Source organism: Cebidichthys violaceus, unplaced genomic scaffold (genome assembly GCF_023349555.1).
Source record: "Cebidichthys violaceus isolate CVI_PGR_0920_01 unplaced genomic scaffold, fCebVio1.0.p SCAF_3, whole genome shotgun sequence".
Classification (NCBI taxonomy): Eukaryota; Metazoa; Chordata; class Actinopteri; order Perciformes; family Stichaeidae; genus Cebidichthys; species Cebidichthys violaceus.
Genome location: NW_027176483.1, coordinates 20159454 through 20182867, shown reverse-complemented (window position 1 = coordinate 20182867; position 23414 = coordinate 20159454). Strand labels below are relative to the sequence as shown.

Genomic DNA, 23414 nt, shown 5'->3' with positions numbered 1-23414 from the left:
GGGACTTCTTCTGTGGTTATTAAACCACTTGTTTCTGCTCTCTCCCTCCGTTAACATCATTGTTGGACAGTGGATTCATGCGTTAGGATTCTGATCATATTGGGCTCTTAGGATTGTTGAATATCTGTGACTTCATTTCGGATGCGAGTGGATACGTTTGCTCAAAAGAGTTCTTTGTGTCTTTGTTTTAATAATCCTCACGGTCTCTGAACACATGAGACACACTGAAGGATGAACCAATAAGAGTCTGTTCATTCTTGGTTGAAGACTCTGGTCTCTCTGTTCATATTTCTCTTTTGGAGAACGTCACGTGAAATAACTTCTGACCCTCGTGATTCTCATGCTCTTCGTTCCCTTGCCCTCGTCTCTCCCCCGTGTGTGTAAGTCTCACTCGAGTCCGGGTGAACTTGTCAGAATACACGTATTTGATTGGCTGAGCAGCGTCACGTGATGTGATTTACAACACGCGTAATTGGCCGGTGTGTTTTCCTGGACCTCTGAACGAGTGCCGTAAAGGCCGGAAAAGCTGCGCCGCTTCAAATAGAAGCGCTATGTTGAATAATTCTCAATTAGGTTCAGGGTCCGGATAGAACGGTGTCTGGGTCCGAATCCGGACCGCGGATATCGTGCACAAGGCCTTTATTTAGCTCAACTGAAGAGGGTACCAGCATTACATGAAGCAGGCTTGTGTTAGAGACAGGCCTGTATTTCTACCTCCCTCAGTTCGACAAGTTTATTTGGTCATATTCTTTCTGTATGAAGATGATTTATAAAACAGAAGTGTGTGTGTGTATACACAGCTGTATAAATCAGACAGCATAATGCGTCGGCTTATTCATGTCTTTGTGTTTGAGAGAACTCAAACATGTCTTCTGTGCAGCATAACACAGTTACAATGTCATAAATCATAAAAAAAGAAAGTGGAATTTCTTTAAATATTTGTTGTACAAAAATTACAAAACAGTAAAATGTATACATCCAACATTATTTTAAGTGTATACAAGTGATATCAATGTTGGAAATGCTGCATATCTCAAATAATGTCTACTCCTTACAGCCTCTCCTGTTCAGCAGCCTGCAGTTCAGTCAAAGCTTCATAGACTTTTTGTCACGTGACTGTTGGTGTTTACTGGCTCTCCTTATAGCAAATCATGTATCCGGCGTGAAATGTCACAGTTTTAAGCTGAGATTTGGTCGCATTTTCTGACAGAAGCGCGTTCGTTACACATGATGTGTTCAAGGACCATCGGAGAGATGAAGATCCGACCATAACGTTGTCTTTTTACAACTTCAGGCTATGATAAATGGTATAGTTTTGGCGATTGTTTAAATAAAGCATGCTTCTCAATCTTGCCGACGGGCTTTGGGGTTCGGGAGTCCAACCTTTTTAGTACCGAAGTCTAAGTGTGAAATAAGGTAAAAAAACACCACTCTGAGTCAGACGCATGAAGGCTGCTTAGCCACATTTGTGCTACAAAAATGCAAACACACACACACACACACACACACACACACACAGTTGTGGTGAGAGGAGCAGAGGGGGGGGGGGCTATGTTTCCACAACTTGTTGTAATTATGCGTTATACAACTGAATGCTGACTCTGGCTGTTCTTTTAACGGAGAGGTACAGCAAGAGGCTGGGGACTAACTCAGCTGGCCAGAAGTTATGTCTGGTATGGAAGGAATGAGACGGGGGGGGAAGGGGAAGGAGACAAAAAGAGAAAGGGAGAGGGCCGTGGAGTGGAGGGCCGGGGCAGAGGGAGGAGGGCGCAGCGGCTGCCGATCCGAAAACCGACCTCCTGCTTTCAGCTGTGGCGACGGCGGCGGCCCCCGCTCACTTCTGCCGGCTGCTCACGCAAAGTGGCAGCAGGCCGGGGCCGTATCACAACAAGCCAGTGTGAGTGCAGGCACGGCCACAACGCTGCTGCTGCTGCTGCTGCTGCTGCTGCTGCTGCTCCACCACAATGCAGGTCACGGTTAAGACCCGTCAGCTGTGGTACTTCAGACGTCAGAGGTGAACAACAGGGCAGGCGAGTCAAAATGACAGAGGGAGGGATCCTTTGTGCCACAGATACTTATGCATACACTGATATTAGGGAGAAATTCACGGTGAGAGAGGACCCACTGGAATTTCTCCACCAACCGTTGCATCGGTAGACCGGAGGCAAGAGTGCAACTCGTAAAGCAGAAGGCCTTTCATCATAAACGTAGAACATATATTATCTGTGCCATATTACCAATAGGGCAAAGTGGGGACCGGGGCCGCTCCAAGGGGCCCTGAAAGCTCCAGTTCCGGACGCTGACAGGCTGCTGTTATTGTGAATGGGACCCGGCACAGCGGCCCGCTGAGGTACAGAGAGTTCAAAAGGCGCCCAGCGACACCACAGGAGAAAGTTAAAAGCTGAACTTGATGCAAATGTCCTCTGAAGCAAACAGAAGCACAGAGCTGTTTACCGACTCGGGTATCGCTTCCAGTGCAGACTACAGCTGCCCCCCCGCCCCCCCCCCCAATACCCAGTTCTAACCAAACCGATAAGCAGTATCGATAATAGTACTAGTATCGATAAAATCCTGACAATACCCGTCCCTGGTGCAGACACAGCAGAGGTTCTCAATCCTTAAAAAGATGGATAATACACCCCCTCATGTGTTCCCCTTGGAATAATTTGATGCAGAGTATTTTTATAGGATCAAATGAAGAGAACATCGAAAAAAACAAAAAACAAAAGCAGGCCACAAACGGTTTCTTTATGTGCCTCAGATTGGAATATTTTGGATGGATCTGCAGACTGCGATGGAATCACACACTTTCATACAGTAGTGGAGAACAATATGGTTGCATACATTTCAACACGCGACATATCTGACCACAGATGGACGTTTCGACCTCACGTCGTCTTTTTGCGATCAGTCATCGGTGCACCACCGCCTGTATTTCTGTATCTTTTTTTTTTTCTTTTTTTAAATCGGGATCCTGGAAAGCACAGGAAATCAGTAACGCAGCCTAGTGCGTACGATATAACTAAATAAAACACATTTCAACGGATCTCCACTGACTGTGAGCAAAGCACCGGAGGATCCGACTCCACGGTGAGGCTCAACATCTTAAATTATTACGGTGCTTTAAACGCTCCTAGTTGCGCTGGTGGCTCTGTGGTTCCAGTGCGAGAGTGGATCTCTGAGCTAATGTTGTCATCTCGTCCTCATGATCACATCTGACTTCACAGCTGTGGTGTTGAACCATTTGCAACGGAGCGCCGGATGCGTAAGCGCAGCCTGCCCACGGATGGCTTCACCAGTGTCACACTTTCATAACCACAGGGGGAAGGAAGCTGCGCAGTCAGGTGTCATCCACAGATACGGGAGTGTTACTGCAGACCTGACCTGCTGACACCCCGTGACCCAACATGCTAAAACGCACCGACTTTGTATTTCTGGAACTATGTCAAGGTGATAAACACCACGTGTGGTCGTGGAGCCTCACTCCCTGCTCGACAGCGCTTTGTCGAGCAAAGTTTCAGTGAAACCGAGTACAACGTCTACAAACGTTCCCGTGGTTCGATGCGCGTCTCGTAGGTGTAATACAAAAAGAAAAAAGTCCAAACTCTTCTCTCAGCATGTCCTCCTGCCAGTGTGTGAACCAGCGGCGGCCTTTGTGATTTCAGAGCTGTCAGAGTAGGTTTGTACGCAGACAAAGGAGACATGACCTCTGTCTCTTTTCTACCTCTCTCTCTGGACCCACATGTTTTTTGTACAACACCTCGGCGTTAAAGGACCAGTGTGTTGGATATAGGGGGAAATATTAGCAGAAATTGAGTATAACATCCATAACTATGACTTCAGTAGTGTATAATCACCCGTTCTACCCGTTTCATTAGCTTACAATGAGTGCTTTGTACCTACAAAGGGAGAGGGTCCTCTTCGGGGAGTCCGCCATGTTGTCGCGTTTCTACGGTAGCCCAGAACGGACAAACCAAACACAGACTCTAGATTGGTCTTTTCGCGTTTTTGCGTTCCCTGAAGGCCACCGTAGTTCTCCGATACACTTGTGAAATTGCATTAAAGTATTCTGTTCGTTGCAATCTGCAACCCCCCCCGGCCAGATACGTCTAAATCCTTCACGCTGGACAACTCAATGATGGGCTGATAAATCACATATCACAAAGCTCTGATAACATAGACTATATTATTAAGTATAACTCAGGAGGCAACCTCCGGTTCTGATGAGTGAGGCCAATGCAGAAGTGTCTTAAAAGCTGCATTCTCTCTAGTGTCCACCAGGGGGCGACTCCTCTGGTTGTATAGAAGTCTAGTCTAAAATGACTCTACTTCTCTCTTGATTTATTCCCTCAGTAAACATTGTAAACATGAGTTTATGGTCTCAATCTCTAGTTTACAGTCTTCTTCAACACAGCATGATGTTCATTTAGTACATTATGCTCCATTTAGAGTCAAACAGACCATAAAGCAGGGGATGCTTTAGGGGCGGGGCTACACAGTGATTGACAGGTTGCTGCCGCTACAAAGTAACAAAACTCGAGGCTTTAAAACGGCAGTCCACAAACTAATGCGTGAGGACTGCTACTTTGGTATAAGCCGTAATAACCACCAAAGGGTACATGCTGAAAACCTGAGGTTGTATAAAGATGACATCTGTCACGTTCTTAAGGCTCAACAATGCCTTTTTTCAACAACACATTGCCCTTACAGTACACACTGTAGTTTGTACACCACACTGTAAAATACAGCTGTTTTCCGATACCAGAATCGGAAATGCCTCTTATCAGGTGTCGGCATGTGCACCAGTCTACGCACCGATCAGATATTACCTTATCATATGGACAAGGCATGTCACCCGCAATATTTTACACTGGAAAATCTGTCCAAGACATTTCTATGGCAATCACTCTGTATTTGTGCATGTTCTACAAAGAGGTTTAACCAGATCCGGTATCGGATTGGTACTCAGTATCGGCAGATCAAATTCTGTATTAATGGTGTTGAAAGATCTCTACTGTAAAATCATTAAATAACCACAATATGCAGACAAATGAATGACATGCCCAGTTTAACATACGCCTGAGTAAGCACTACAAGCTAACCGGTTCTATCATAACTAGTTAGGGTTTTGTTTATTTTCTTTCTGTAGGGAACCCTTCTCAAATGCGAGAATGTCTCTGTTCTTTGTCTGTTATATATGACTGTAAGCAATCTTTGAGTTTTGGACAGCTGTTTTTTTTTTCCTCGCAATTTCTTGTCATTTAATGTACTAAACATCCTCTAAACACAAACATGAGCGTATACAACAAAAGTTGCATTTATATCTGCAGGCAGCATAGGTTTGCTGCAGTAGGAACAGTTGCCATAGGAGCAGGACAAGTTTGGCGTGTTCACCTCAAATCAAATCTTAAACACACTTCAAGCTCTACGAGTTTTGACTGACTCAAGAATGGGTGTACTGTTCCTTTCAGTGCAGTACATCGTGTGTGTTTACCTTTGATAAGTTCGGTTGCCAGGGAGCAGGGGTGTGTATTTTTCAGGGATTATTTTAATAAAAGCGTGGGAGCCACAGCTCCAGACAAAGTCTCTCTCACATGTGACCGGTCGGGCTTTAGCTGCCACTCAACCACAGCGGCCTTTATGCTGACAGAAAGAGTGTTTACAGTAGATGCAGCGATACGCCAGACAATTACACACACACACACACACACACACACACACACGGGTGTGATTAGTGGCATCCCTGTAGGATGACTCATCAGATGTCCCAGCAGTCCTATGAGGCCACGTAATTATCGCCGTGAATAAAGATAGCTGCTAACGGTGCCAACTCTTCTCCTTAACAAAGAAGTCTCAGATAAAACTCTTTCAACGGCACTAACATGGTGAGATATGAGTTGTTGTTGTTTTTTTAAATTACATTTACTAACTTCGGCACTTTCCTGACATCCTGGAGCGCAAGCGTTACTCAGCAGAACAAATGAAATCCGAGCAGAAAGCCGGGAACAACGTCTAATAATTATCATTCCAGTTCTTTTGTGTTGTGCATTTTCATCTTGGTGGAAAAGTTGACACTTCCCAATGGCGACGTAGCCAATCACGGAACTCACCTCATCAGTCCCTGGTTCTCTGCTCGCCGCTTCCAACTGGAAACAACATGGCGGCCTGCTCGTAAACTTTCTGATATTCAGCCTAAACGATCCACCGACTTCCTGAAAACATTTAAGCAAGAAATAGCCCACTCCTGAATGTTGGTTCATTTTAGAACTACCTCGCCTAGTTTGTGGCTCAGTCATAGAGCGGGTTGTCCTTCAACCAAAGGATCAGCGGTGCGATCCCCGGCTCTGCTAGTCCATATCGCTGCTACTACTACAAGCTAAATGTTGCATTGGCTAATGTAAGTAGCTAGCTGCTGCTCGATAAAAAAAGGGAAATGTAAAATGTTTAGCTATTTTTGTGTTTTGTTTAAAAGTAGTTAACAATTTGCACTATATTGCTTTACTACCTGCGCTTCACGTTTACGTACAACACAGTGGTAGAGCATTGAAAAAGACATTTCTAAATGATCACTGGACCCACGCAATCTGGTTGCTGATTGGTTAGGGAGGACTTGGTCCGTTGGAGCATCGTTTTACGTGTTTTTGGGCGATAGATTAGCATGAAACTAGAATTACAGCCTGGCAGTCGTATGCCTCCGCCAACCATAGTTGTGGTTTTCAATCTATGGCTACCCAAATTTCATCACCTCATCATTTTGTCTTAGTTAGTAGGGGTGTAACATTACCTGTATTTGTATTGACCCATACGGTAGTTTTGAAAGCAGAGCTGTAGCATGCTAGTTTGTTTAGCCGGGCTAATCAAGCTCAATGGACCACGATTCGTGTCAAACTGTATGCCGACACTGGGATACATGTATATTACATACATTCTGTCATCTATTTTTGTTATTTATTGATTTATTTGTTTGTTTACATTATGCCAGTTTTTGAGTTCCTTTACTGTTAATAAGATTATGATAATAAGAATTATGGCCAATGAGAAACTATTGAATTTTAATAATTTACAAAATAAATAAAAATATATACACAGTACTGTGCAAAAGTTTTAGGCAGCTGTGAAAGAATGCTTTGACAAATGGAAGTGTTATCAGCTTACAAAATGCAAAGTAAGCAAACAAAAGAAAAATCTAAATCAAATCAATATTTGATGTTACTACCCTTTGCCTTCAAAACAGCATCAATTCTTCTCGGTACACTGGCACACAGTTTTTGAAGGAACCCGGCTGGTAGGTCCAACTCCATTTGCAGATATTCAGCCCCAAACTTGCAAGGAACCTCCACCATGCTTCACTGTTGCCTGCAGACACTCATTATTGTACCGCTCTCCAGCCCTTCGGCGAAAAACTGCCTTCTTCTACAGCCAAATATTTCATCAGTCCAGAGCATCTGCTGCCATTTTTCTGCACCCCAGTTCCTATGTTTTCGTGCATAGTTGAGTCGCTTGGCCTTGTTTCCATGTCAGAGGTGTGGCTTTTTGGCTGCAACTCTTCCATGAAGACAACTTCTGGCCAGACTTCTCCGGACAGTAGATGGGTGTACCTGGATCCTACTGGTTTCTGCCAGTTCTGAACTGTTGGTACTGCTGGACATCTTCCCATTTCGAAGGGTAATAAGTTTGATGTGTTTTTCCATCTACTGCCTTTCCTTGGCCGACCACTGCGTCTATAATCCTACAAAATCCCTGACTTTGAGAAAGTGTACCTAGAATAATTGATGCTGGTTTGAAGGCAAAGGCTAGTAACACCAAATATTGATTTGATTTAGATTTTTCTTTTGTTCGCTCACTTTGCATTTTGTAAATTGATAAGAATAAGCAATTATTATTTATATTTTTCAAAGCATTCTTAGTTGACAGCATTTTTTCCACACCTGCCTAAAACTTTTGCACGGTACTGTATATATTCTGCATTTTCTTTGTTTTCCCTACTGTACCAAAAACATACCGAATCATGAACCAAAACCCGAGATACGCAAAAAAGTAATGGAGGAGCAACCTCTGATTGTGCACATACCTAACACATACCAACTAACAACGCCTTTGTAGGCTGAAGGCCTTTTTATTGATAAAAGAATGGGTAGGGCTCATGCAGGTTTAAGCTGTATGTTGAAATTAGTTTTAATTGGTTGAAATTGAATTTGCCTCAGGCTGAGCGAGAACATGAGCAGCAATAGCTGACTTGCATTTACTTGACTCATGATACAAATGCACACATTTATTGGGTTATGTCTGGTCTGTGCTTGTGAAAATATTTGCCCTTGAACACTGAACAGCGTTACAGTTAAGCGGGCAATGACAAGTTGGTATGCAGCAAATAAGCATAGGGTCTTACAAGTCTCATTAATACTGTTATTTTTGGGACTGAAGCTGCACAATATTAAATGAAGACCTCATCTTCCTCTAAAACAACCAGAAAAAAAATTAGACATGTGTGGATGAGATGGCTGTACAAGAAGTGGTAAGTTGACTGACAGGAATATCAACTCTTAATATGATTTCTTCCTTTCATGCTATAACAAAGCAGGAGACTTACTGTAAACTGGCAGCTTTTACTATTTTGGCATTCTGACCGGCAGGTTGATGTTGGAGGAAAGGTATCATCAGTAAATATCAAAAGACTTTCCACAAGGAGACTGTAACGACTCCAACGAGCTGTACCCAGCATGCCGTTCGGCGGTGTAATTTTATAAATGTACAATTATTAGTGTTACAAATTGTTTGTGTCACAAACTGTTGTGTCGTGGTGTTTTGCCCTGTTAAAGAGCGTTAGTTGTGGGCTATTAATTGTTGGGTTATAGCGTTAGTTGTGGGTTATTAATTGTTGGGTTATAGCGTTAGTTGTGGGTTATTAATTGTTGGGTTATAAAGTTATAACCATGATTCCCTCTCAATACAGTTAAGACAACTAGCTCCGACCGTAGCGTCCGTTACGGCTAACAATATATTTTGCTGCCTGTTAAAGAGCGACAGCAGTTGTTTCGGCTATGCCGATGACGTTGTATGACGGAAAATGAATATCATACGGGAAATTAAAACCGGTATACAGGATTAACCGGTATACCGCCCAGCACTACCCTGAACCTTCAGGGACTTACTGACATCACCTGGTGATGGTTGAGTGTGAAAGACTGTAAGGGCTTGAAATGGTGTAAATACGAATGGGACAGCACTTTTGCTGCATACCATGACAACGTCAAAAAATATTCTGTACAATTGTGGGTATTTATTTTAAATGTTTACTCCCTGATTTGAATGTCTTCCAGGCTCTTTCCTCACAAGATTAGATTCATTTCAAATAATCCATTTACTCGTTTATGTCAAAAACAGCTTCAATGTTTACCTTTTTTTTTTTTTTTTACTTCTCCATGCTTCCACTGGTAACCCCGTGTTTATCGTCACATTGCTCTGAAATGTGGGTAATTCCCTTGGGCAAAGTCTGCAGAAATGCGGACTTACGGAAAGGGCTCAAAAACGTCTGCGTGCTCCCAAAAGTCATTGCGTGTGGAGATTGGGATTGGGCCTTTATCTCATCTTCATTGCCATTGAACCAGGGCAAGCATGAAAAAAAACCCAGTTCCGTTTGTTCCACTAATGACATTCTCTCAAACTCAAATCAGACCGTCCAATCTGACCTGCAAACAAGAACCTCTGCGAGAGTTGTTCTTGATTCGGATTTGAGATAGGAGGAGCGGGTGGAGTAAGTGGTCCAATCATGTCTCTCTCCAACTCAGAAACACCTTGAACCTGACAGTGACCTCTGCAGATTATCCATGCTTTCATCTCCTCACGACTACTGCAATTATCTCTATTCCCGCTGCAGCCACAAGCCAATGTCCAAGCTCCATGTAGCACTTCTTACGAAACACTGTTGCTTGGCTCTTCACAGGAACATTTACTTGCCGCACATCACTATTCTATCTTCTTTTTCTACCACTGAGCTTTGGTGTAAACGTTTTCTTATCACTTATAAACTGCTGTATTGTCGTTCCAAATTGACCCTTTGCTAAGCCCCGCCCCACGCTGCTACTCCGTCAAGCTGTCAGAGCTACCATGGAGCCCACACTGTCACTAACTGCAGTCCCTGAAGAAATATGATCTTTTCTTTAGAAAAACAAAAAAAGCGATTGAAGAGGAAAACGGACCGAAGGGTCAACAATATGTGTTTGAAGGACATATCCACGACAGCAGTGGTAACAGATTAAAAAGATAAAAATTTAGAAGCTTAAAACTACAGATCTCATTGTAAAAGTGAGCCACCACATCATCTGGCAATCAAGTCAGAAGACAATGAAATTAAGGAACAACACTGTTCCTGTAAAGTCGGGTAGGTCTGTAATTCACCGTTACAATCATTAAAAATCCAGAAAATCAGCCTGAACAGGAAGAACATCTGAAACAATTGCATGAGAGTCTGTGGAGTCTTTGCTACGCTTTGATTGGCCCATCTGCGTTCCAGGGCGGGACTTAGCTAAGGGTCAACTGTATCTCACATTTTACATGGCCTTGTAAGCTGGAGGCCTGTCTGAGGGTAACAACCTCCTGACTGAACACAAAAGGAAACTGGGCCTTTGCCAATAATGTTCCCAGACTTTGGAATGCCATGAACATCAAGATTAGACATGAAAACCCAATCATTTCTCCCAAATACCCGGTAAACTACTTATATCACCAGCCTTTTGTTATCTGATTCTTAGTTGGGTTCTCCGTATTTATGTTTATGTGCAATGATTTGAAATAGCTCTTTCAAACATTATTACCTTAATCCATACAAAAATCATTTGTATTCCTATATAGTATAAAAACTATAACCTTAATATAATAAATACGTTTTCATTTGACGTATAAATGGTAATGGTTCTTGTATAGTGCTTTTCTAGTCTTCCGACCACTCAAAGTGCTTAAACACTACATGTCATTCACCCATTCATACACTGAGGGGCTACCATGCAAGGTGCCCCCCAAGATTTATGGTGAAGTGTCTTGCCCAAGGACACATCGACATGCCGGTCCACACTAGTGGAGCCGGGGATCGAACCGCCGACCCTCTAATTGAAGGACGACCCTGCTCTACCACTGGATCCATAGTTGCAGACAATAGGACAACGTCAAACATTCAGAATGAATAACAATTCTGTTCCGTTTCATAACTGGGTGAAGTGACGTTACTGTAATGTGACCACCCACAACTGCTATTGAGTGAGTCTCTCCTTGCGGAGCACTTGGCAAGTGGCACAGCCCAACAACAGAGCGCAACAGAGCGCAATGAGTCGCTGCATGAAAACCTGCCGGCCTCTGTGTGCTCCAACTTCCCTGTATGAGAGGGATATTTTACTCGTCTAATCCAGAACATTTTTGTACAAGTAAATGTCAAATGAGCGGCGCTCCTTCTGTTGCTTATTTCCATCAGCCTTTTCTCATAGAGAGCTTGAATAAGGCCACAAACGCCAGCTTCTACTCCAGAAGTAAGAAAACCACACCGACATTAAATGATTAAAGAAAATCAGCCTTGGAACATAAACTTTCTTAACAGTAAACAGTTCTCTCCATTTGTGTAGACACAGATGTTAAATATAAAGCATGTCACATGTCTTTATATCCCAGAAGCCCGTACATGCCTGCACATGTTGCATTGTTTTGTTTTTGGGGAAGCTAAGCCTTCAAGGTATAAGCATCCATGTTACAAAGAGTAATAATTTACTTTGTTGTCAGTTTGAGGCATCCTCTCAAGTTCAAGTAGACGATAACACCAAATCATAGAATGTATACAACAAGTGGACGTAGTCGTCGTGACGTCACCCATTGGTTTGTGGACTGCCTTTTTGAAGCCTCGGGTTCGGCGCTTTGGCCAGCGCCATCTTGGCTTTTTGCAACCAGTGAACGGATGTGACCATATTGGGACTGAGGGGGAATGACATAGAGACTCTGCCGTATACGGCTCTGGCAGTAGCGTCCAGTAAATCACAAGGTAGTCCCGCCCCTAAAGCATCCCCTGCTTTATGGTGTGTTTGACTCTAAATGGAGCATAATGTACTAAATGAACATCATGCTGTATTGAAGAAGACTGTAAACTAGAGATTGAGACCATAAACTCATGTTTACAATGTTTACTGAGGGAATAAATCAAGAGAGAAGTAGAGTCCTTTTCTCATAGACTTCCATACAATCAGACTTCTTTTTGTAAACAGAGGAGTTGCCCCCTGCTGGTCAGTAGAGAGAATGCAGGTTTAAGACACTTCCACATTTGCTTCACTTTCCAGAACCCTAGAAACAGAGGTTTATAACACTATGAGAGGGTTTTACAACTCTTAATCTTTTTTCCGTGGCAATCACGAGAGAGAAATACTGTGTTTATATTACAAAGTAATCCCCCAGCAATGCGAGTTTACGCATTAGTAATGATACGTTATTTTGCCGGGACCCCCTTTGTGTGCAAACCTGCCATGTCGACTGACTATCCTCGTTCAAATGAATTAGAGGGAGCACGGTTTTTAATGCTGGGCTCAAGTAGGTCTGAACACGGCCTTACAAACTTCTCTTTCAATATGGAAAATTCTTCTTTTGCAGTACTGTGGTCGTCCACTAGAACAAATTGGCCATCTTTACTAGCTCTCTTAGTATATCAATGGGAGAAATGGTGACAATGACGTAATCCGTGCACTGCCCTGCTGGAGCTGTACTTAACCTTAATGGGTGCTGACATTTTTCTTGTGAATCGTCACTTAAATTTGTTAAGATAAGAAAGCATTTACAGCGAGAGCTGTAATAAACTCATATATCTTAGAACATGGATTCGAAACAGATTTAGCTTTTTCAAAAAAAAAAAAAAAAATTAAATGAGTGCTTGCACTGAATCAAAGCTATTGGAAACGATGCTATACAGGAAGTGATGTCAGTTACTGCTTAGACCCTAAAGGTGGGATCTGGTGGCATCTAGTGTGGAGTCTGCAACCAACTGAAACTTCTCCCGCGTGCCAAGAGTGCAGGAGAAGTACGTTGGCCGACGCACAATCGTGAAAACACGAATGGACCTATAGTGCCAGTGTTTGGTTTGTCTCTTCTGGGCTACTGTAGAAACATGGCTCTGTGAAGATGACCCGCTAAAAAAAGTCGCGCATTCTAAGCTATTTATTTTCAGGTGATTATACACAGAAAACATACTTAGATATCATCTATATATATATAGATGATATCTAACACACACACACACACACACACACCACACATTTCTGCAAATAGATCGTCCTGAATGCTAAACACTGCTCCTTTTAGAACCCCGCTCACGACTGTCTGTGCCAGACCCCAGAGCGGATAACATACGCCCTGAAATGTCCCCATCAATGAGAAGCCTGTTTCGGTTAAAACGAGGGATTAAGGGATGAACGTGCTGCCACATGCAGGCAGATGTAACGTGCAGCGACGCAAACCCAGATCCCGTTGTGCGTCGCAGCATTGACACTCGAGTGGATCGGCGAAAAAGAAGGCCTCGGAGCTCAGAGGAACTTGGTAGCAGAGTGAGAGACAGAGCGTGACTCAACAGTGAAACATCCAACGCTGGTTTGCCCCCGCATACCGCTGTGCGTGACACACTGAGACACAACTACAGGCGAGAGAGCGAGACATGGAGAAAACAGGGTGTGCTTTCAGTGTGGTTCTGCCTTTTAAAAAGGCAGCGGAGATGTGAGAAAACAGAGTGCTTGACAGCCAACATGTTCTCAGTGTTGTATCTGGGAACGCCTGCTGGTCCCCGCGTTATTGTCGTACATGTCTTCTGTCCTCACCGCGGCGCTCGTTTTCCCTCCCCTCAACATGCAGTCGGTCTGCCCATTTTTCGCATTCCCAGATTTCCACACTTGATCTGAAACAGTCAGAAAAAAAAAATCCGTCCGGTCGAGAAACTCGGCGCGCTCCGAGTCGGCAGAGGTAAGGTTGAACAACACAGAAGACCAGGACAAAAAAAAAAAAAAAAAAAACGTGCAGTCCCAGCAAAAGAGCTGAACACTGTAAACCACACGGGTGATTTCACCTCGCGTGGGAGATCGCCTAGAACTGGTCTGTGGTCTGAAAGGAAACCCTGCAGGGTCAACTAGACGGCACGTGGTTTGAAGGTCGTCTGTGGAGTGTACGGGCACATGCGGCGCTCCGTTTTGTTTGCGCCGCGCTCCGCTGACCCGTGCACCAACATGCTGGGGACGTGACGCAGATTGCCGCCAACCGCTTGAACGCCATCTCCACTGATCGACTGTTGGGGCTTTGATACTATAATTACAGTATCTGTACCAACGCAACCAAAACAATACTTCTTTTTTTTTTTTCTACAGATGTCCTCGGTGGCCCAGCATGACTGACTGTGAACGTAACCGATAGTGGAAACAGGATATTTTATAATGCCTTTGAGCAAAGAAGCTGAATTTAATGAGGATTGCCATTGATCCTGATATCAGATCAGCGCATCCCTACTTTTTTCCTCACTTTAAGAAACCTCAACATGTCTAGAACAAACAAAGAAAGAGAGCCAAAAGTTGTCAAGTATCGAATGCTGTGTAAACACAAACACCCATAAAAGAACATATGGAAATCAAAAAACACTTTAATCTCTCCCGTCTGTCGGGAGGACGTGTTGTCTGGCTGGTGTGCCGACAGTCCTAAACGAGAAGAAACAATCTTCATTCCCTTCCTTCCCATTCGCCTTTGGAACAGGAAAAGCCGGTATGAATGGAATTGTGACCATGCTGACCAAGCAGCTACACTGTACAAGGAGACAGAGAAGGAAGCAGCTGGAGAGAGAACTAACAGATTCACAGCCTCCCTCTCCGTCACCAGGAGGAAACATATCTGCCTCGTGTCACCTTGTCAGAGAGCACCTCGGTTTCCTTCCCTGGATTTACTGCTTTGTTTCCATCTTGTGCAAATATCTCTTGAACACATTTTCTAAATAAAGACGCGGCGGCTTGTTAAAAAGGAAATTAACTTGTTCAGCCAATCAAACTACTTCTTATTCCTCGTGTTACCTCATCCTCATCGGCTGCCGTTTCAGCTCAGAACCGTTCCATCCTTGTTCTTGCATGAATCCACTAGGACGTCACTTTGTTCTGATCCGTCCTCCTTGCATAATCATGCACCATTTTTTTTTTTTATTTATTGAAGCATAAGCCTATCATGATAACTGTTAGACTTATCGTACGATGTATGGATTTGTTCCGTCGACTTTTTGTTAAATATATGGACATAACCAATTTTTACGTTATCGACTTATCGTATGACATATGCCCACAACCTCGATCATTTTTTACGTTATTGACTATGAACACTACCATGGTAATTTTAACGTTGTCGACGTATTGTACGATAGACTCGGCCTCGATCACCGTTATGTCATTTACATGTTTTTCAATATATGGACACGACCAATTTTTATGTATCGACTTATCGTACGTTACATGGACAGAACTTTTTGTTATTTTTACGTTGCAGACTTATCGTATGTTATATGGAAACAGCCTCTGTAGATTTTACGTTATTAACGTATTGTACAATATATGGACATGAATTTGATCGTTTTTTGCTGACCCTGATATTGCCCATTGTGTTTACATGCATGTGTGTTTACATACAAATGTCAGACATTGCACATTATTTGTGAGCAGACCCCGAGAGTCCATATTTATTTACCCTTTTTGGTTGTGTGGTTTTATTTTATTTATGTTTTATTTATTTAGGATATTTGATTGTTTTCACATTCCAGTTGTCTGGATGTTCTTAAGAATTTAAAGTTCAACGCTCTTTCAGATGGGCGCACTTGCATTATTTTGCGATTATATTATCATTATATCAGTGGCGTGAAATGATCTTAAAATGACAATTACATTGTTTATCGCAATCAATATTTGAGACAATATACCGTCCAAAAAAGTGGTTATTGTCACATTAAACATATGCTTACTGACTTCATAGCACAAGACGGGTTAACTTGGGGTAACTTGTTTTACTAAAGTCATTTCAATCATCTTGTCTGTCTCTCTCTCCCTAATGTTAAAAAGAGACTGATCCATTAAACCTATTCTTAGCCATATCCAGTGTCCCCAGTCACCCAAATGCCACTTTTGGGCTCGTGATAACTCAAAGTGACCGGTAACTATGTTTCACGTATTCAACTTGATATCACAAGTAACAATACATGTAACACTCCGACATGGGTAGAGTGTGGCAGTTCAGTCCCCTCTGAGGCTGTCCGCCCCGAACGCTCCCACAAATATAAGGTGAGTCAGAAATAACCGGCTTCAACAACACTCACCATGGCGCTCTCATGCAACATTCTGCACTCAGTGTGCAGTGCCTAAAAATACTCGTACAGTGCTGATCCACTCAAGTCGGTCCGTATTGGATTTTGTAATAAATCTGATTTGTTTCTGGGGTTTTTTTATGGACAGATGATCGGCCCTGTTGAACTTCTACTGGAGGGATCACAATCGGTTTTCTTTAAAAAAAAAAAATTAAAAAAATGGTGGCCAATGGGGATGCTGAAAAACATTACGTGCAACATCCCATACACACAACACCTCTGGGAGGAAGGTGCTTTTCGAGATTTCTGAGAATTTTCCCTCCACCGGTTTGAACCAAACAGATTGCTGAGATTTCACTGAGAAATGAGAAATCACTGAAAAAACAAAACTTAAGAGTCAGAGATGGGGCACCATGTCAGAACCATGGGAGCAACCTGGCTGCCACTGCTGCAATGTGAAGGCATCTGGTTCATCATCATCATCATCATCATCATCATCATCATCATCAGGACTTCAGCATATATAGAAGTCAAAAGATAATAATAATAATAAAATTACAAAATATAAAAAAATATATTTTAAAAAACACCTCTCACCTATCTAGGAAACCTATTTTGCAGACGTCATGGAGTAGTAGGGTATATAGCTATGTATGTTAGCTTAAGTAGCTAAAATCACAGCTGTAGGCAACACACACACACACACACACACACACACACACACACACACACACACACACACACACACACACACACACACACCATTAGGATACCTCATGTCGACAACATCAAACTGACGTTGAGTTACACCGACAGAAGAGCAAAAAAAAAAACAGTTTTTTCTTGCCAAACCTCAGGCTCGTTGTTCGCAGCTGCAGCGTTGCAACACGTAGCTGCAAAAAGTTGCACAAAACCACAAAACTCAAGGAAGGAAAAAGTTAGTTTTTTTTAAAAACGAGCTGCATTTCTGTACTTGTAACGCTGGAGAAACTTCCCATAAAGCGGATACAAAGTTGAAATCCAAGCACGAACAGCGGTGGGAGTGATTGCCGTCGCTTTTGGCAAAGCTATCTTCTTACCTTGTTGCAGTGTTGACTTCAGACTGAGATCACTCCCCTGCGCTCCCCGTCTTTTGTGTTTTTTACGCCAACTACGCTTGGGTATCTTTCGGGAACTCTTTGGCGTAAACGTCTCCTTTCTCTGATTAAAAAGCGCCGACGACACTATTGAACAATACCATTTTCTTTCATGTACAAATCCCTTTTCAGTTCGGGAGCTGGTTGGGAAGATACTGGGTCCATGCTGCGAATCAGTCCCCGATGTCAAGCTCGACGAATGAGGAAACCCCGTATATCCGGTGATTCTTTTTCAAAATAAAACTCCAGTTTAGCGACAACTTGTTGCGCACATTGAAAAGGAACACGCCACTTTGACTTTAGTGAACAAGAAATGACGGCGTTTTGATACTTTACGTCATAAGAGACAGGTTTACAACTGAATGGAAAACGTCGGATTTTATAAACTTGCAGATTTTTTTCTGGTGTTTCAATTGAAATGTTTAGTTGTAGTGTACATTTAAGTTTCACGATGGGTATGTTTATTCCAAGATAAAATCGTAAAAGAATGTAGTTACAATTTTTTTACAAAACATGTGCCTCTCAGCAACATGTGGTACCCATAGTCACTGAAGTACAGCGAGGATAGCCCTACCGGTGATTTTCTGTTGAAAATCCGGTCAATTAGATCAGGTATGCCACACTGTGCTGTTCTCTGCAAATGGATTTAGTAGGATGACCTCTCGTGGTGTAAGGGGAAAAGTACATCTTCGAGCAGAGACACGTAAGAACCACTCCAGGGCAGCTCATCTACACATTATTCAGTTTTTTGTTGTCGTTTTTTTTCAATTGGTGACAAACATTTCACAGTTCCCTTTTTTCAAAAGTGTTCAAATATCTCACTTTACTGACATGCAGTTCAGCACAACAGTTCATTTAACATTGAAAATGCACTAATGCAACCAAAGTACTTGATTTACTGCTATTTTGATTGACTTGTAATTTGTATTCTATTCTTACTTTAGTTTTTATAAATTTCTTATTATTTCTTATTTTCTGTATTTATCTGTATTAGTGTCCTTGTCCTGCTGGAACAACCGAATTTCACACGACTAGATAAAGGTTTATCTTCTCTTGTGTTTTATTTATTAACCATAAACCCATATTCCCTGACAACAAAAGTAAGAGGCACTTATATATTAATTTTCATTAGTAATTCCAGTAATGCACTGCTTTTTGTACATTGTACTGTTAATGTCTTTGATAACAAAGCGGTTTGAGATTGGCATCTGGCTGGGTTTGGGCGGACACAATCTCTTTTAGATGATTATAATTGTGACACTGTGATACAGGACACTTTTGGTAAATGTTGTAATGTTTCTGTAGTGTAGTTATACACCAGACGAACAACGGCTTGATGAACAGCAATAGGCTTTTATTCAGAGGCTCGTACACACTGTTAATGCGGTCTTGCTGACTGAATGTATATCTTTTGTACCACCCACCAGGTGGCGTGGTTTTACTGTGAATATCACATATTCACAATATTTTATTTTTAAAGAAATACCAACATAAAACTTGACATTCTGAAACTAGGCTTGCTCTTTCATATTACTCAGACTTCAACAACTAAATGGCAAAATATCGCAGACAAGTTAAATGCGTAAGTGTTGGGAAAATGTATAGGCTAATTTTAAGTGCCTCATCACCCCAATCAATCAGATTATATTTCTTTAAATGTGCCTGCTGGCAATAGGCTTAATGGAATGCATCATCAAATGAGATCTTGCTAGCGAAAATAATTATCTCTGCTCTTATGTATCATGTGATATGTGTATATACATGTATGTGTAGATTACCATATAGAAGTAGGAGTTTGAATATGTGTGTGCTAATCTGTGTATGGGCGGATCAGTATGTATGTATATATTATTCATAATCAGAAATTCAATCAATTGAAGCTGTGAAAAGTGTGTGTGAGTGATTCTCTCTATTCTTATTATAATTATATCATTATATGTTCTACAATAATGATATGTGATGGTGTACTAATAACACTGTCATATAATTATGAGTGCTTTCAACCCCCATGTAGTTGCAACCCAGCCATAAAGAAGACATGGGAGCAAGTAAAAGCTAAGCACAAAAACATTATTCAGAATGGTGAATCAATACAATATGTGCCATAGTAATGTATTGAACACATCCATAAGTTTCATAAGCGCCAAATAAACTTTACGAACAGCACAGCATGCAGCGGCTTTCCTGATGTTCTCCACATCGCCGACGCTGTACAAAAATTTACAACTTGCAAAAAAGCGCAAGGCTATGCATACGGTCTGTGAGACAGTCAAAGCTCGGCTGCAGCATGTGGTGTACGCAATGTATGGCTCGAGAACGTCTTGTAAAAAAATTATTCCTTTTCGGTAGAATCGAAATGATATGGAAAAAAGTGAAAAGATCAGTCACCTTGTCAATACCTTCAATTGACAACTAGCGATGACAATTGCATTGGGTGGGAATTGAACCCACGTCAACTGCTTGGAAGGGAGCAATGCTAGCCACTATACCACCAATGCGCAAAAAAAGCATTTCATAATGACACAAAATCGAACAAACGGAAACGTGATTTGGCAGATGCGATTGAGTATTGACTCATTTACTTTCGACCTGAACCAACAAGCCTGGTGTCTGGGTAACATGGTGTAATGGTCAGCACTCTGGAGTCTGAAAGCAGTGATCCAAGTCCATGTCTCTGTGGAACCTTGTCAATTAAGGGGTGCACGCTTAAAAATTCTTAAATTCAGAATTAAAATACCCATCACATTGTTCCCAAGCTTGAATAGAACTCAAATGTGATATGGAGAAAAGTAAGACAATGCAACTCCTGTAGTCTACAAAGGCTGACGTCCACAGAAGTCACAAAAAGCATCTACTTCGCAAAGCACAAATTCAATCATCCACAAGACATTTTTAGCCGCCCAAGCACAGCCACAAGCCAATCTCAAACCAGCTTGTTATTAAAGACATTAACCCCAAAATGTGGGAAAAGATCAGTCACCTTGTCAATGCCTTCAATTGACTACTAGCGATGACAATTGCATTGGCTGGGAATTGAATCCAGGTCAACTGCTTGGAAGGCAGCTATGCTAGCCACTATACCACCAATGCTCAAATAGAGCATTTCATAATGGCACAAAGTCGAGCAAACGGAAACGTGATTTGGCAGATGCGATTGAGTATTGACTCATTTACTTTTGAACTGAACCAACAAGCCTGGTGTCTGGGTAACATGGTGTAATGGTCAGCACTATGGAGTCTGAAAGCAGTGACCCAAGTCCATGTCTTTGTGGAACCTTGTCAATTAAGGGGTGCACGCTTCAAAATTCTTAAATTCAGAATTAAAATACCCGTCACATTGTTCCCAAGCTTGAATAGAACTAAAATGTGATAGAGAGAAAAATAAGACAATGCAACTCCTGTAGTCTACAAACGTTGACGTCCACAGAAGTCACAAAAAGCATCTACTTCGCAAAGCACAAATTCAATCATCCACAAGACATTTTTAGCCGCCCAAGCACAGCCACAAGCCAATCTCAAACCAGCTTGTTATTAAAGACATTAACCCCAAAATGTTGGAAAATATCAGTCACCTTGTCAATGCCTTCAATTGACTACTAGCGATGACAATTGCATTGGCTGGGAATTGAATCCAGGTCAACTGCTTGGAAGGCAGCTATGCTAGCCACTATACCACCAATGCTCAAACAGAGCATTTCATAATGGCACAAAGTCGAGCAAACGGAAACGTGATTTGGCAGATGCGATTGAGTATTGACTCATTTACTTTTGAACTGAACCAACAAGCCTGGTGTCTGGGTAACATGGTGTAATGGTCAGCACTCTGGAGTCTGAAAGCAGTGACCCAAGTCCATGTCTTTGTGGAACCTTGTCAATTAAGGGGTGCACGCTTCGAAATTCTTAAATTCAGAATTAAAATACCCGTCACATTGTTCCCGAGCTTGAATAGAACTCAAATGTGATATGGAGAAAAGTAAGACAATGCAACTCCTGTAGTCTACAAACGTTGACGTCCACAGAGGTCACAAAAAGCATCTACTTCGCAAAGCACAAATTCAATCATCCACAAGACATTTTTAGCCGCCCAAGCACAGCCACAAGCCAATCTCAATCCAGTTTGTTATTAAAGACATTAACGCCAAAATGTTGGGAAAGATCAGTCACCTTGTCAATGCCTTCAATTGACAACTAGCTAATCACAAATGCATTGGCTGGGAATCAAACCCAGGTCAACTGCTTGGAAGGCAGCTATGCTAGCCACTATACCACCAATGCTCAAATAGAACATTTCATAATGGCACAAAGTCGAGCAAACGGAAACGTGATTTGATAGATGCGATTGAGTATTGAATCATTTACTTTCGACCTGAACCAACAAGCCTGGTGTCTGGGTAACATGGTGTAATGGTCAGCAATTTGGAGTCTGAAAGCAGTGATCCAAGTCCATGTCTCGGTGGAACCTTGTCAATTAAGGGGTGCACGCTTCAAAATTCTTAAATTCAGAATTAAAATACCCATCACATTGTTCCCGAGCTTGAATAGAACTCAAATGTGATATGGAGAAAAGTAAGACAATGCAACTCCTGTAGTCTACAAACATTGACGTCCACAGAGGTCACAAAAAGCATCTACTTCTCAAAGCAAAAATTCAATCATCCACAAGACATTTTTTGCCGCCCAAGCACAGCCACAAGCCAATCTCAAACCAGCTTGTTATTAAAGACATTAACGAAAAAATGTTGGAAAATATCAGTCACCTTGTCAATGCCTTCAATTGACAACTAGCAATGACAATTGCATTGGCTGGGAATCGAAGCCAGGTCAACTGCTTGGAAGGCAGCTATGCTAGACACTATACCACCAATGCTCAAATAAAACGTTTCATAATGGCACAAAGTCGAGCAAACGGAAACGTGATTTGGTAGATGCGATTGAGTATTGAATCATTTACTTTCGACCTGAACCAACAAGCCTGGTGTCTGGGTAACATGGTGTAATGGTCAGCACTCTGGAGTCTGAAAGCAGTGATCCAAGTCCATGTCTCGGTGGAACCTTGTCAATTAAGGGGTGCACGCTTCAAAATTCTTAAATTCAGAATTAAAATACCTGTCACATTGTTCCCAAGCTTGAATAGAACTCAAATGTGATATGGAGAAAAGTAAGACAATGCAACTCCTGTAGTCTACAAACGTTGACGTCCAGAGAGGTCACAAAAAGCATCTACTTCGCAAGGCACAAATTCAGTCAACCACAAGACATTTGTTGCCGCCCAAGCACAGCCACATGCCAATCTCAAACCAGTATGTTATTAAAGACATTAACCCCAAAATGTTGGAACATATCAGTCACCTTGTCAATGCCTTCAATTGACAACTAGCAATGACAATTGCATTGGCTGGGAATCGAAGCCAGGTCAACTGCTTGGAAGGCAGCTATGCTAGACACTAAACCACCAATGCTCAAATAAAACGTTTCATAATGGCACAAAGTCGAGCAAACGGAAACGTGATTTGGTAGATGCGATTGAGTATTGAATCATTTACTTTCGACCTGAACCAACAAGCCTGGTGTCTGGGTAACATGGTGTAATGGTCAGCACTCTGGAGTCTGAAAGCAGTGATCCAAGTCCATGTCTCGGTGGAAACTTGTCAATTAAGGGGTGCACGCTTCAAAATTCTTAAATTCAGAATTAAAATACCTGTCACATTGTTCCCAAGCTTGAATAGAACTCAAATGTGATATGGAGTAAAGTAAGACAATGCAACTCCTGTAGTCTACAAACGTTGACGTCCACAGAGGTCACAAAAAGCATCTACTTCGCAAGGCACAAATTCAGTCAACCACAAGACATTTGTTGCCGCCCAAGCACAGCCACATGCCAATCTCAAACCAGTATGTTATTAAAGACATTAACCCCAAAATGTTGGAACATATCAGTCACC

General features: G+C 42.2%; 1 protein-coding gene and 2 non-coding genes across 10 annotated transcripts in view; all 3 read right to left on the bottom strand.

Moving 5' to 3' along the window:
• The window catches only part of LOC137881062 (A-kinase anchor protein 13-like), a 93189-nt gene extending 75549 nt beyond the window's left edge, over positions 1-17640 (bottom strand). For all 8 annotated transcript variants that reach the window (XM_068722773.1, XM_068722777.1, XM_068722775.1 and 5 more), the window contains exon 1: positions 17416-17640. The gene's annotated coding sequence lies outside the window, so the exon portion shown is untranslated. The remainder of the gene's footprint in view (positions 1-17415) is intronic.
• Positions 17641-20490: 2850 nt separating this feature from the next.
• trnag-ucc (transfer RNA glycine (anticodon UCC)) lies at positions 20491-20562 on the bottom strand. Its single transcript has one exon. It is a non-coding gene; the product is annotated as a tRNA-Gly (tRNA).
• Positions 20563-21675: 1113 nt separating this feature from the next.
• Positions 21676-21747, bottom strand: trnag-ucc (transfer RNA glycine (anticodon UCC)). Its single transcript has one exon. It is a non-coding gene; the product is annotated as a tRNA-Gly (tRNA).
• Positions 21748-23414: the final 1667 nt, after the last annotated feature.